The 15,345-nt window shown below is 27.4% G+C and overlaps 1 pseudogene; it reads left to right on the plus strand.

Moving 5' to 3' along the window:
• The first annotated feature begins 12,771 nt into the window (after window positions 1-12,771).
• On the plus strand, window positions 12,772-13,063 carry LOC149515306 (uncharacterized; annotated as a pseudogene).
• The last annotated feature ends 2,282 nt before the right edge of the window (window positions 13,064-15,345 follow it).

Genomic DNA, 15,345 nt, shown 5'->3' on the forward strand with positions numbered 1-15,345 from the left:
CCACAATGAGAATATGGGCTTTGGCTCTAAAATGAAAATTTTTTCTATGAAAGGTATAAGTTTAGTGAGCATAAAGGATGAGAAGTCAAAGGTATCAAGTTAAAAATTAGAGGTTGGGGAAATTTTTAAGCAACTAAAGAATCTCTCTATACTATCATCATCCAAACCTTCTATGTCGCAATGGTTTTGTGTCCGCCCAACGAATTTGAAAACGAAAATAAAAGAACGAAAAACGGAGTCACCACCAATCTTTTTTGGCTAGGTGTGATTGGCTACCTATTAAAATTTATCCTTCTAATAAGATTTTAAAATTAATTAAAATTTATTAAAAAGATAATTTCATGGTCTATGAAACAGTCTGGGTTCAGAAGTCGATTACGCGTGGGGAAAGATTAGCACCCCCATGACACCCGTTTAAAAACGGTACCACTTAACTACGTGTTATCCTTTGATTTTGATTAAAAATAATCTCATTCTCGGTGTTTGGAAAAATAATATTTTTGATTTTTTTTAAAAATTGGTTTGTATGGTTTTATTTTAAAAAATTATTATTCAAATTTTATTTGAGAAAAATAAATTAGAACCTTTTTTATTGAAATAATTCTTAAAATGTTCTAGTATGTTGGTAACATTAGAAGAAGTTTTTCTCACATAGAGATTTCTTAGGCATCGCTTCTCGAAATACCTAAGAATCTCATCCTCAGAGGTCCGAATTTACCTTTCGTAAAAATTATATCATGCATGCAATGCAAATAATAACATGATGCACACATTTTATTTTTTTATTGTTTAGAAATTTTATTAATTTTTATTATTATTCTTATTTAAAAGAAATGAAGAACAAAAGAATTTTTATTGTATTGAAGATTTTTTATAAATATTTCAATACACTAGTAATATTTAAGAAAAAATCTTCTCACCTAGGGATTTCTTAAAGCATCTTTACTCGGAATACTTTTGGAATCCCATCATCGGACAAAATTTCCTTTTTTTTATTTTTTATTACCTATTTTTAATATTATTAATTAATTTTATTATTATTTAATAAAAAAAATTTATTGTATTAAAATTTTTTTATAAATACTCTAATACGCTGGTAGTATTTTAAAAAAAAATTTTCACCTAGAGATTTCGTAGGCATCACTACTCGGAATACCTTTAAATCTCATCGTCAGATAAAATTTTTTTTTTATTTATTCTTTATTATTTTAAAAGATTTATTTTAAAGTTAATAAAATTATAAAAAAACTTTTATCATATATTTTACTATTTATTTTTTATTAATTAATATTATAAAACAATAAAAATTTATTTTGGTAAATTTAAACATTTTTTACATGCATAAATATTAAGAATAATAATTAAAATAACAAAAATAATATTTAAAAAAATCTAAAAAAAAATATTTTATCTGAACCAGATCGGTCAACGGTCTGGTCAACAGGCAGTTCAATCTAGCGTCAACGGTTCAGCAACGGTCTGGTCCGGTTCACCTGGATCGATCGAAAGTCAAAAGAGAGAACGGGTCATCGGATCAGTTACACGGATCCCAGATCATGTTACGGGTGACGCTCGGATTTTCAGTTCTCAAAACAACGTCGTTTTAGGCGTTTATTGAAACGACATCGTTTTGGCTATTGGTCTTCTATATAAAAGTTAATTTTTTTTCATTCATTTTTCTTTCCAAAAGAAAAAAAAATTTTTCCCTTTCTTTTCTCTCAGCCAAACACAGGTGTTCGGCTGGTCATGCCTCCGCCGTCACCGTCGCCATTCATCGATGGTTAAAAAATTCTCAGAAAACACCAAAATGTTCCCTTCAGTTCCCTGAACCCAAATCTGATCTCTATTTTACTAAAAAGAAACCCAAACAACCTAGATCTGTTCTTGAACTTTCAATCAAACCTTTTTTTTTGTATTATGACTTCTTCCTTTTTTTTTTGAAATTGACTTTATTGTTTTTTTTTTTTGTGCAGGGACTTTCGACGCTAAGTTTTTCCCTGCGAGGAGGATTATTGATTTTTTTTGGCAAAAAAAACTTTTCCTTTTTTTTTGGTAGGGTATTCTCTCGTCTCTTTTTCTTTTTTTTTTGGGTTTGGCTAGGAGCTCTATTTATAGAGCTCCGACCGTGCGTGTACTTGAGGGAAGGGCACAAGGCTTAGCATGGCGTGTAAGCACGAGCCTTATGCCCTTTTTATTATTTTTGTCTGATCTGGTAATAGTAGGGCTAGGAGCTAGCGAGATGGGTTATCAGAGGGGTGAGAGGTAGGGCATGGTGGTAGGGTGTGGTGGCAGTGGTGTTGGGGAAGGCACCATTGCCATCCCCCATTTTTTCTGTTCTGTTTATTTTTTTTATTTTTTTGTTTTTGGTATTTTATATTTTTTTGGTATTTTGTATTTTGATTTTTTTTATTTTGTATTTAATAATATTATTTTTATTAATTCTTTTGTCGGACAAATTTGATGTCCACACTCTATATTATTCACTTTTGACATTTTGCTCAAAATTTTCTTTATTACATCCTCATTCTTTTTACATGCATTTTTAAGTCATCATACAAGATATTAAAAGTACAAAAAAAATGCAAAAATATACTATGAGGTTCAATATCTTGTTAATTAAGGCTAATGCTAAGATCTTCTCACAATTCAAGATAGGGAATTGAGCCATCATTTTCAAAATCATTTTCATTCTCTTTTTCTTCCATGGATGGTCTATCTAAAAAAAACTCTAAGAACGAGGTGTGTATAACTTCGAGTATAAAATCATGAAATGGAAAAGCTACTAGACAAGTAAATTTTTTACAAATGAGTTTCTCTTTATCCTTAAATTTAATGTTAGATTCAATAAAGAATGTGTCTAAAGGTTTAAGTGATTTACCTAATAGGCTTACCTTATCAACATATTTATCCACCTTATGTATCTCTACACAATCAAGTAAATGATCTTCAAGGAACTCAGGAAATGGTATGAGTGGAATATCAAGCTTAACTTCTTCTTGAATGTTATCTTTTTTCTTAACTCCCCTAAATGATCCATCATATCAACTTTCCTAACCATAAGTATATCCTTATTCTCCACTATTTCTTCCACCATAACTTTTACAAATTGCTATGAAATCACCACAATATGATTTTCATCATCACCAATCCATATCAAATTTCCCCTTTTATAATGATCTCTTAAGGTGCACTCTTTTTTATATAACGAACTAGGTTTTGACTTTATAATACTAAACATAGGATCGTGAGGGCAAGTATCTAGGATATGTACATTTTGACCACATTGCCCAAAATCCCTAATGAATGCCTCTTGTAGTCTTAGAGTAGTTTTTCTCAAATTTGAAGCTCTTCAATCAACATCTCTTTAAAGAAAGGTTTTTTTTCTTTGTGGAAAAGGTGGTGGTGAATATGGTATTGATGAAAGTGATGTAAAGATGAATGGTGTTATGATAGAAAAAAAATGTTATTGTAATGGAACATAGTGTGGCACTTGAAGAACTTGTAGTGATGGTAGAGAATATTGGGGTGGTGGAGGGTATTGTAGAAATGAATGCTCAATACGATAAGTCAGGGTGCACTTAGGTGGTGAACTAAGAAAATGTCTCAGACTAGTATCCTACATGGTTTTTGAATGACCCTCTCAAGTTTGAGTAATGTAGATGTTTGTATAAAATTAGAATTAATGATCAAGTGTACACTTATCATTATAGTAGTCTTCACTATGTACTTTTCCATTGTCATACTGGCTTGAAAAGTTATGGATAAGAGTAGGCTTCAGATCATACCTAACTTTAATAGCCTCTATTGGATTTTTTAAATAGTCTAAAGTTTCAAATAAAGCTTTAAAGGCTAACTCTCTTTTAGTTTGATCTTCTTTACTAGGCCATGGCCCTAGGTAGTTATCAAAATAATAAGGTTTAGCATGATCTACATGATACTTGGTTGTGTCATAAGTATTAGAATCTCATATGTGAAAAAAAATACAAATCCTAAAAAAAACATATGCCAAGAAGGTTAGTTTGTGAACAACCTAAAGAAAGAAAAACAAGGCAAGTTAGTAACTAACCTAACAGAAGTACACTAAGATTAAACCAATTTATAGAAAAGCATGGAGAAACACGATATTAGCCTAAGACTCTTTATACCTAATCTTTGGTAATTGCATCAAAAACTTGATTTGGATAATTCTACAAGCACAAAGGCTGTACAAGTAATAATAGTGATATTTCGGTCAAGATATCAACCACACACTGACTAAAGTTGGCTTGACCAAAAATTAAACTGAAATGTAAACTAAGTATCGAAAATAGAATTTTATACGAAAATAGAATTAAACAAAGCATTAGAAATGTAAACCAAGTAAAATGAGAAAATGAACAAAAACAATATGTGAAATAAATGCTATCAAGTAAACATGCATTTAAACATGATATTAAACTAAAAATGAAAATATCAAGTAAAAATTGAAACAAAAACAATAACTAAGGCAATGTAATCAAATTAACTAACTATAACTAACTACAACTACTACTACATTATTAATTAAAGGAAGAACAAAAGAATTGAACCAAATAAGATATAAATGGTAAAAATATAGTAAACTAATCTAAGCAAAAGCAGATTTGAAGTGAAAATTAAGAAGCAAAAACATAAAATTCAAATAATAAGCTAAAATCAAATATAAAAAGACATGAAAGACCGAAATTTCAAGGAAAAATGCAAAACATGACTTCAAGGATGTAACCTAGATTTAAATGACAACAAAATACATGAAATTTTGCAAAAACAAGTATGAAATCAAGTTTAGATTTGCAAAAACAAGTAAAGAACTAAAGTAAGAATAATTTTGAAGTTCAAATGTGAAGCAAAAATTCAAAATGCAAAGTGTAAGTTTCAAACCAAAAGTAAATGACAAAATCTAGAAATTTGAATTTGTTGCTAGAAAATTGATCTAAATCATGTATAATCAACTAATTACAAGCTGTAAATTAAGAATACTAAAAGAACAATATGTGAATTCAATTTGAGGAGTAAAAACTAATAAGAACTTCCAAGATTCTATGGAAACACATGAAACCATAACTCCATAAAAATTTGAAAACTGAATTTAATTCTACCGTTTCATATCTAAATGATGCGAAATTAAGTGAATATGAGCTAGAAATTAAAAGATCAACTAAAGAACAATATAAGAAATTAAAGAAAAGATAAAAAAAAACTAAAGAAAAATTGAAAGAAATTATTAATATGAATCAAGATAGAACATAAGTCGCATTAAGATTTTACTAGTTCAAGGAGAGAAAAAGCAAGATATAGAAACTTCTAAGGAGATTGAACTAGACTTGAGCTTAGGTAAGATTTATTATATGTTTACTAGAAAATCCTACAAGAAAATCGCATCAAATTAAAGAAAACTCAGCTCAATGAACTAGCAACTCAAATAGCATTCAAATTTGGAAAAAATAGAGCATAATCAACTAAATCTATCCAAACTGCAAGTAAACTCTTGAAAATAAATGTGAACAATTAAGAGCTAACAAGTAAACATGTAAATCTATGAGAGTAAAGTTTAAGAAAGGCAAACTAACCACTTAGATGAAGAGTAGATCTTTGCTAAGTTGTCACTCTTGCAAAGCTCTTCTTTACCAACTAGATTCAGCTGTGACTTTGAAGATTTAATTGTACTTGTGTGGTTGAAATTTGCAATAGATTTCATATAAGATTATAGCTTTATGAGTCAAGAATCTATGAAAATAAGTTTAACTTAAAACAATCTAAAATTCATAGTTTCAAGCAAAAAATTGAATAAAGGTCATAACTGTAAATTTAAAAATAGAATTGATATTCATGCAAAATTAAAGGAGTTTGGAGATGAAAATGTGAAAATCTGTAAATTTCATTGTGAAAATATAAAAGTACATTGAAAATTAGTGTAAGAAAGTTAAACTTACAAAGAAAATCAAATAAATAAACTGTAAATCAAAACTATTTTGATGGCAAGAAAATAAAATATATAGAGAAAGTAAATGTAGAAACTAAGAGAAAAAAATCTAAAATCCTAGCCTAAAGTCTCTAAATGGCCGACTCTCTCCCTTTAGTTATAGACAAATGGGAAATGCCTCAAGTCACAAAATATCTTGCAAAAATATCTAGATTCATATAGTCTTCAAGAGCCTTCTTATACCATTTTTTATGGCTTTTGCTTCTTTATTTGGCTTTTTTGGCTCTCTTTATTTTCAAGCCCTCTTTTTATGAACCTTTGTGCTCCAAGAAGTTAAGATAATGACTAACAAGAAGCTTTCATTTAGACAACTCAACAGCATTTTCTTTGAATCACCAAGAGTGGTGCCAATGTTGTATGTAATTACATAAAGCTTGCACACATTGCACTTGCACTGTTATTCCTTCTCCCGTTGTCACCCAATTCAATAATTAATTCTTTAATTTTTTTGCCAAAATTCAAACCATAAAAGAGACAAATTATGCATTATAATACTTGGAAAAGTTTTCAAAATTTACTAACTCAAAATTGACTCCCAACTACTTAACGCACCTACTACCTTTTAAACATGTATAAAGATACTAAAAATATACTAATGTATTATTAAGCTAAAGAAGACAATTTCAAATGGAAATTATGAGAATTAATATTTAAAATAAGGTTCCATTAAGTTTATTTAAGCTTAAGAAATCATAAAAGAAAGGATTAAGAAAAACTCTCTTAAAAGGCAATAAAGCATAATTACACTAGTTATGGCACTTGTTAACTTTTACCACCATAAATCCTCCAAATTAAGTCCAAATAATCCAAAATTCCTCTTTTCTATAGTTTCACTTACACAAGGGACAAATATGCATTTAGGAGTATTTTCCTTCAAAATTCTCAAGGAACAAGCCAAAATACAAGAAAATTGCACTAAAAATGAATAAAAAATTGCTAACATTTTAATGTAATCAACTACTCCTTGCCAAAGCTTAATTCTAGCTTTGTTTTACTTAGTTTCTTAAACATTGATTAAATTTTATACTTAACCATTCATCTTTCACTATTTTGAAGATCTTTTTAACAATACCCCATCATTTTTAAAATATAGTAAATCGATAATTTTGAAAATCTTATGCATACGCAAGGATATCATATAACATGATTTAAAATCTTTAGCTTAATGAAAAAGTGTTGTTGAGCTAATCAAATTGAATGATATATTTTAGATTTTTGAACCAATAGTTTATGTGCCTATTCATGCACTAATCTATACATAACATTTCAAACTCACAAGATGATCATTTAGCACAACTTGACATGATTTACTGGCCATGTGTTTTGTATCTTTTCATGAATACTTCAAAGTCAAGACATTAACTTTTATAAGTGGCACCACCCCCACTCATATAGGTGGACTTCATTAAGAATGCAAACCCTATAAGCATTCCAACATTATATTTATATGTTATGGATCCATTAAGAATTTAAATTCAACATTCCCTTGTAACATATGTTTCAAGTACTTATTTATCTTGAGATTATTTTAATTCAATTACTTGCAATCACATTCAAATGATATACTTTGACTCATTAAAACTTAAGATTTAATATGCAATTAAGCATTGAGTTAAAGTTCCATCATGTGTGATTTAATAATTAAGCTTGTTACCCATCCCTCATGAAAATCTAGACATCATATATAATTCTTTCCTCAAAGGATTGGTTTCCTTGATTTTGACAAAATATATGGTGCATCCTTGTCAATTTTACACATAGCTATGCATTAACCTATCTAGATTTTAGTTTCCTTAGCTTTAAACCTTTGATAGTGTAACTTAACTAGCATTATAATCTTATAATACATTGGCTTAACCCTAAAGAAATTATAAATTCACTTCATTCCTTACTTGTTATTTCCAATACTGTAAATCTTGCAAATAGTAAAACTTTATCTTATTTTTTTTAAATCCAAAAAAAAATCCCACCATGCATGCATACCAATCTATTTTCAAATTATTTTAATGTCAAGTTGATTATCAATCTTGCATTGGTTTATCCTTCTATTTATCAAAGGATCAATAATATCATATCACATTACTTTAAAAACTTTCAATGTAAACCTTATTAGATAATTTATCTACTACCCTTTTTGCTAAGTCATCCATCTACCATTCTTTTACTAATCATAAAAGTAATGCTTCACCTTGTGTATGTTTTAACCATACATCAAACATTTATTACTTTTGTATATTTCATTGTGCAACTAACATCGTATGGTTTTGCATCCTTTTCACAATACTAGATTTTTTTTAGAAATTTTTTACTTGGAAAAAATAATTTGTTACTTTCTATTATTCCCAAAAATCATATTACAACATTTTGTTGCAATTAAAAACCTTTTTGGTACTATAATTTATTCTTGAACCATACCAACAATGTGATTTTCGTAAACTAACATTTTGTTGAACTTATTATAGACTTATTAATCATATATCATATGATATTATAAATCAAAATTACCTTATCAAATTTTGAATTCATTTCTTAATTCTATGTTTGGATTGGGGTTAATGAAGGGAAAGGAAAAAAAAAGGAAAGGCAATGAGAAAACCTTAAAAGGAAAGGCAATGAGAAAACTTTTCTTTACATTTCTTTTGTTTGGATTTCCCATAAACTAAAATAAAAGAAAAAGGATGGGTGCTTAGCCCCCTTGCTTGATTACCACAAATTGGGGGAAAATGAAAGGAAAGGAAAAGAATAAAACTTTTAAAATGTGAAATAATTATTAAACCTTTATTATTTTTTATATCTTAAATAAAGCTTTTATTAATTTTCAAATCTAATTATTACCAAATCTTCTAACAATCCATCATGAACTTGTAATCTAAAAAAATATATTTAAAAAAACAAGATATTATCTTGTTATAAAGCAAATCCCTAACAAAACAACAACAAAAACAAATATTTAATTCCATATTATCATTTTAGTACATAAATCAAAATATATAATGTAAAAAAAAAACTAATGTAACAATTTTAAAAAATCAAATTGATACCCTAAGTCACATTATCAATATTGTTTGCCTTGTCATTTGTCTAATCAAGTAGTATATAAGTAAATTAATTTAAACACATCTATCATGCACTGGGGATAAAGACTTAGGATATTTGATTTTTACATTTTATAACAAGTTTTTAGAAGTTACTTGGTAATTTACAATTAAAAATATTATACATTATTTTGCATTTTAGTTTGATATTTCATAAAAAAATTTAGTTTGATATTATATGTTATTTTATAAAAAAAAAGGTTATAATTGGAAAATAATGTTATAATTAATCCTTTCTTTTTTATTATTTAACTAAATAATGGTTGTTGTAATTCTTTTCTTTTTCTTTCCTTTATTAATTTTAGCTACCAAATAAGAATAAATGTATCTTTTCATTTCCTTTAAAAGGACCTTTCTTTCTTTTACTAATATTTATCTAAACATAGCATAAAACATAGCATAAGAACTCATTAAATTCAATAAAAAAACTTAATTATTTTACACTCATAATATTGGAATCAATAACCATTTAGGTTATTGCAAATAAACCGAATACAATCTACTTTATTATGTGAATTTCACATCTTGTAGTAAATTAACATGAATGCATTAAGTATTCCCTTTGTATCCCTTTTATACAAGCTATGGTGTATTAAAAATATTTCATACTTGTGTAAAATCTCTTAATAAACTTTTGATTTTTGTCTTTTGTCATTTCAACTTTTATTTTAAATTATAACCATATAAACCATTATTGTGAATTAATTTAAGCAATATGATTCTACTAAAATTAATTCTAAAACATCTTATAAGCATGTGACTTATTAGCCTTAAATTGATAAAAAGTTTTGAATTGACAAAAGAAATTTTGCCTAACTTGAATCAAATTTATTTTGTCTTAAATTGAATATTTTTCCAGTCTTCTATCTTGCCAAAAATTATTTTTGAACTAAAACAAAGCATGTTTTGAAAATAAAATGAATTTTGGACAATTTAGGATATAAGGGATCAATCCCCTTACATGACCTGATCAATCCCCTAGGTGAAGGGATCAATCCATTTTTCTTTCAGTAGCCTATCTTGAGCAAAATTTTCAAAAAATCAATTGATCCCCTCCTTGCAAGGATCGATTGATTAGGGTTTCAAAGTGACTCGATTGATCCCCCCTTTAAAGGATCAATCTATTTTTTATATATAAAGAATTTAAGATTAAAAACTTACAGAAAGGATTGATCCCCCTACATAGGGGATCGATCACCTAGGTAAGGGATCGATCAGGTCTCTTATTTGATCGATTGGGTAGCCTTTGTTTAGCATGAGTATTGGTCTTATTTCAACTGACCCAATCAATCCCCTATATGAGGAGATCGATTTTCTTGTGCCCAAAATACCTACAATGGCTAGTTTTTTTCTAAACGTTTACATAGGCTCTAAACAATAAATGTAACCAACGGCTATCTTCAAGTCTCAACATATAAATGAAGGTTTCCCACCACATTTGAAGTAACCAATAGCCAAGAAAACTTATTGTATCTATCTACTATCTTTTTCAAGCATTAAAGAGTATCATAATGTGAGAAAAGTGCAAAAATTCTTATTATATCTAATTTTCTCTTGATATTCTTTTCAATCTTGATTTGTACTTCAAATTAGCAAATACCCAACCTTAGAGAGGTTCTTTGAGTTTGCAAAACACTTTAAAAATTTGTATTCTGAGATTATGAGCTTAAAGGAGAGGATAACCTTTGAGAGATTATGTTGTTGATAGTATAGAGCTTTAAAGAGCTACGTTGAAACTTTCAACACATAGTGGATTAAACTCCTTGGCAAGTGAGGTTAAGGAAGAGGACGTAAATGCCTAAAAGAAGGGTCGAACCTCTATAAATTTTGGTGTTTGATTTTCTATCTCAATCTCTTACTTTTAAGATTATTAGTACTCATATTTGTTGTGTTTATTTGATTAGAAAAATTGATTTGTAAATTTTGTGATTGCTGGTTATTAATTTTTGAAAAATTTATTATCAACTAATTCATCCCTTTTTTTTGGTTTAATTCAAGTCTTTGAGCTAACATAACCATTTCAAATATCTCAAATATCATACTTATAAATAAAATTACATAAAGATGTCTTTTTCTAATAAATTCAAGCATAACATGCTAAAATAATTTCACTTAATATCATAACTAGCCAAATTTTAAACATGTCCTCATACATGTCCCTTTAAAGCATAAAATATCTATGAACAAAATCATTTTTTAAATTAACCTTGAATCCAAAACTTATTAAGCATTTTATAAACTGCAAATTTATAGTGTTATCCTTTAGTTTCAAAATGAAAGAAATCCATGTATGTCACATTTCATTTTTTATAATGTTATAACACTTTGATTGATTCTTGCTATCCTCTTTAGTAGCAACTAGACCTCATCCATAATGCCATATAAAACATGTCACTTAATTCTTACAATAAAATTTCTTTTGTTGCTACCGGTGCATTGAACTATGAATCCTAAACTATAAAATCGTGGAATTGTTTTTAGTTCTTAACTTTTTCGAACTTGATAAAATATCATTCTTCGATATCATTTACTTTTCAAAGATAATTCTTTGTTCTCTTATGTTCCTTTTGTTATCAATCTTTTATTTAAAGAGTATACACTTACAATTCAAGAGTTTCTTTTATCATTTTATAAAATGATTCCCTTCAAAGATATAAAATGATTCCCTTCAAAGATTCCATGATGTTAAAAATACATGAATTATAAAAACAAAAGAATTTACTAACAATGGCTAAATGCTTATTTTTTAATTAATAGTTTGGGTAGTTTCTTAATTCAAGGCAAAATATTTTATTTCATACGAATAAAAATTAAACATTATCGACTTGTTACAATGTATGATTTTTTTGAAAAACTTGAGAACTTGCATTATACGCACAATCAATTCAATTGAGACATTAAATTATTTATTCAGGGCAAAATATTTTATTTTATACAAATAAAAATTAAACATTATCGACTTATTACAATGTATGATTTTTTTGACAAACTTGAGAACTTGCATTATACGCACAGTCAATTCAATTGAGACATTAAATTATTTGGCCACATGTTATTTTTGCTAATGTGGTAAGTTAACAGTGTCATTTTTTGCTTATGTATCATATTATTGTCCACGTATTCAAGATCATAAAAGATCAGGTTAAATCAAGATTTTGAAAAAAAAATCTAATTTAATTAATTATTTTCTTAAAAAGAATTATCTTTCCCACTATTTTACTCAAGTTGTCTCCTCCATAAATCCTTCTAGCTTCTAGGAACTCTCTTCATTTTCTCTTGCTTGCATCTTTGTAAAAAAATCTCAATCATTTTTCATTATTTTCTCTCTTTCCTTTCTTTAAGTTTTCACATCAATGAACAATTCAACACCCAAGCACTACTAATCCCATTCCAAGCAATTAGATTTGAAAAACTAGATGAAAATAGCCTTAAATTAAAATCACAAAACATTGAATCAACCAAAGATTATTTTCATCTTCATCTATGGTAAAGCTAAGGTTATCTTGATTCAAGGTAAGATCGCATTTTTCCTTCTCAATTTTAAGCTTTTTTTTTGTATCTTTTGGTATTAGTTTTTTTTTTTAAACTAGTTCTGGGTTTTAAGGTGAAACATCATTGATTCTCTTATGCTCTCTCCCACTTCAACCTTAGATAGAGAAAAAAATGACCACACAGATGGCCACTTTAGCAATGATTACAGCTCGTAAAGCAATGACTCTAAGTAGAACATTACTCCGTCTTTTATTGCTTATCTCATTCTTTGACGTGGTCTTGTCCAATCACAAATCACCATAGACCGCCAAAGGTTATTTTCTAGGAAGACCCAATGAACCCATCCATATGGAAAGAAGAACATTTTATTATCTTCTCTTTATCTAGTTAAGGTTTGTTTTTCTTTAATGGATATAAGTTCTTCACTAGAGACAAAGTTAAAAAGGAAAAGAATGTGGTGGAAAATGCACCGTAATAATATTAGAATTTTTAATTTTTAAAAATATTCCCATTAATAATATGTGGATGAAACGATAAGTGAAAAAAAATTTATGGGTTTTGATTCTTTATCAAGTTGTATTGATTTTGATTGTTGATTGAAATTATATTTGAGTTTTGATTTTTTTTTTTTAAAGAAATTGATGTGTTTGATTTTATGTTTCAGGTAAGAAATTAGAGAAAAATATTAAAATATTTTCAAAATTTGAAAATTTCCATGTTATTTCCATCTGTTATGTTTTCTAAACTTAATGGCGCATGTATTTCATTATCACATTTCTATCATTATTACAAGTCAATAATGTTAATCATTATTCGTATAAAATAAAATGTTTAGTTAATCATTATTCATATAAAATAAAATATTTAGTCATGAATTGAGCAATCACCCAAATATTTAGTTTTAAAATGAGCATTTAGCTAGCAATAATCAAAATCATTAATAGTTGTAGTCATATTTCTAATATATATGCAACAACTTAATTTACTATAATCATGTATATAATTCTAGAAATAAATTAAACTTATCTTATGTCCAGTGAAAACCATTAAAGTCATCTTCTTTTATGAGAATTGTTTCTTTTCTTCTTCCTTGCAAAAACATCATTTGTATACCATTTTGCCATCTCATAAAGTTGCTTCATCAAATTGTTCCAAATTTCATAACATAATAGCTATTTTTCTCAAAATTCTTTTGACTTTCCAATTTAATAAAACCAGAGAATATACCTAAAGATTGTTAAGGAAAAAAGATGGTGTTATGTCAAGGAAATTTTTCATAAATGATATTAAACCACTAAACACACTTTTAATGAATGGCAAAATCATCCTTCTAATCTATTCGAGAATGAAAAGGAAAGAATACAGAGAGTGTCTCATAAGTGTTTCGATAATAACCACTTCTAAAATATGTCTAACATTTCTATTTATAACGATTTAATACAAGGGTTATATCTCTTAAATTGAATTGTTTCACTGAAAAATCACATCATTTAATTAAGAACACATCTTTTATTAGTAAAAGATCACTTAATAAATAAATTTATCTTATTCCAAGAGAAACCATTCTTCACATCTAAAAAACTAGAACTTTTAAACTAGAGCAATTGATTGCTCTATAAAGGTAGTTGTTTGCCCCTTTATATTTTTAATAATAGAATGCAACTCTACTTGAATGAGTCAAGGTAGTTGACTGCCTTAGTGTATTTTTTAAATAGTAAGCATTTTCCAAGGAAGGAAATTGACTACCTTGATTAGAGCAATCAATTACTTTTTGAACTGCAAGCTAGCATTCTTCTTGAAACTCTAAACAATCGATTGCTCGTTGCGAAAGCTTAATTCTCGCTTTGTTTTACTTAGTTTCTCAAATCTTGATTAATTTTTATTCTTAACCAATTCATCTTTTACTATTTTGAAAATCTTTCTGACATAATGTTTCCGTTGTGATGCTCTCAAACTTTAGCAAAAGTTAAATCCCAAGATATGTAATTTTATTGCATGTAAAAAATAATCAAGCAACTTTTTCTTGTCACCAAAAAAGAAACTTGATGCTATTTAGGAATTGGGGCTAGTATTTTCAAAAATGTTATTATCTTTTATCCTTTGCTCAAAGGGCTTCCATTTTACTTGTAAAAATGATGGATATAATTTTTTCAATAAGATATCTAAAAGTTGTAATTTTTATAGAAATAAATAAAAGATAAACACAAATTGATTGATCAAATCAATTAGTGGTTTTTTTTTCATTTCAATTCATTTCAAAGTGCAAATTATACACTTTTGAAAATAATTAAAAAGTAAAAAAAAATGATAAAGGAGAGAAAAAAATAGAAGATTATAAGTATAAATCATACTTTTGTTAATTTTTTATTTTTACTTTTAACCTATTGTTTTTAGTTTTAGCATTTATATTGTTCAATTTTTTGTTTTCTCTTTCCTAATGTTGATTTTTTTCACATAGTTATTCTCTTTTCTATCTCTTTTCTCCATAATTTTTAGGTGTAAAAACAATATATGTTTCATCAATAAAAAATAAAAAACTCATAAAGAGAATCACACATAATTAAGCTCAAAATTTGAAAGAAGAATATAATGCATAAAAGTGAAATAACCCATAAGAAAAATGTTTTGGGTGGAAAAAAAGGTAAATTACATGAAAATATAATAAAATTGTGGAAGTTTTCATTGACACCATAAAAATTATTCTTTACACTCATTTTCTATTTAAAGTTAGTTTTGGATATACTGTCAGTGTAAAAC

The sequence above is a fragment of the Durio zibethinus genome, chromosome 13, assembly GCF_047325235.1.
Source record: "Durio zibethinus cultivar Kanyao isolate XHJ-2024 chromosome 13, ASM4732523v1, whole genome shotgun sequence".
NCBI classification, from domain to species: Eukaryota; Viridiplantae; Streptophyta; class Magnoliopsida; order Malvales; family Malvaceae; genus Durio; species Durio zibethinus.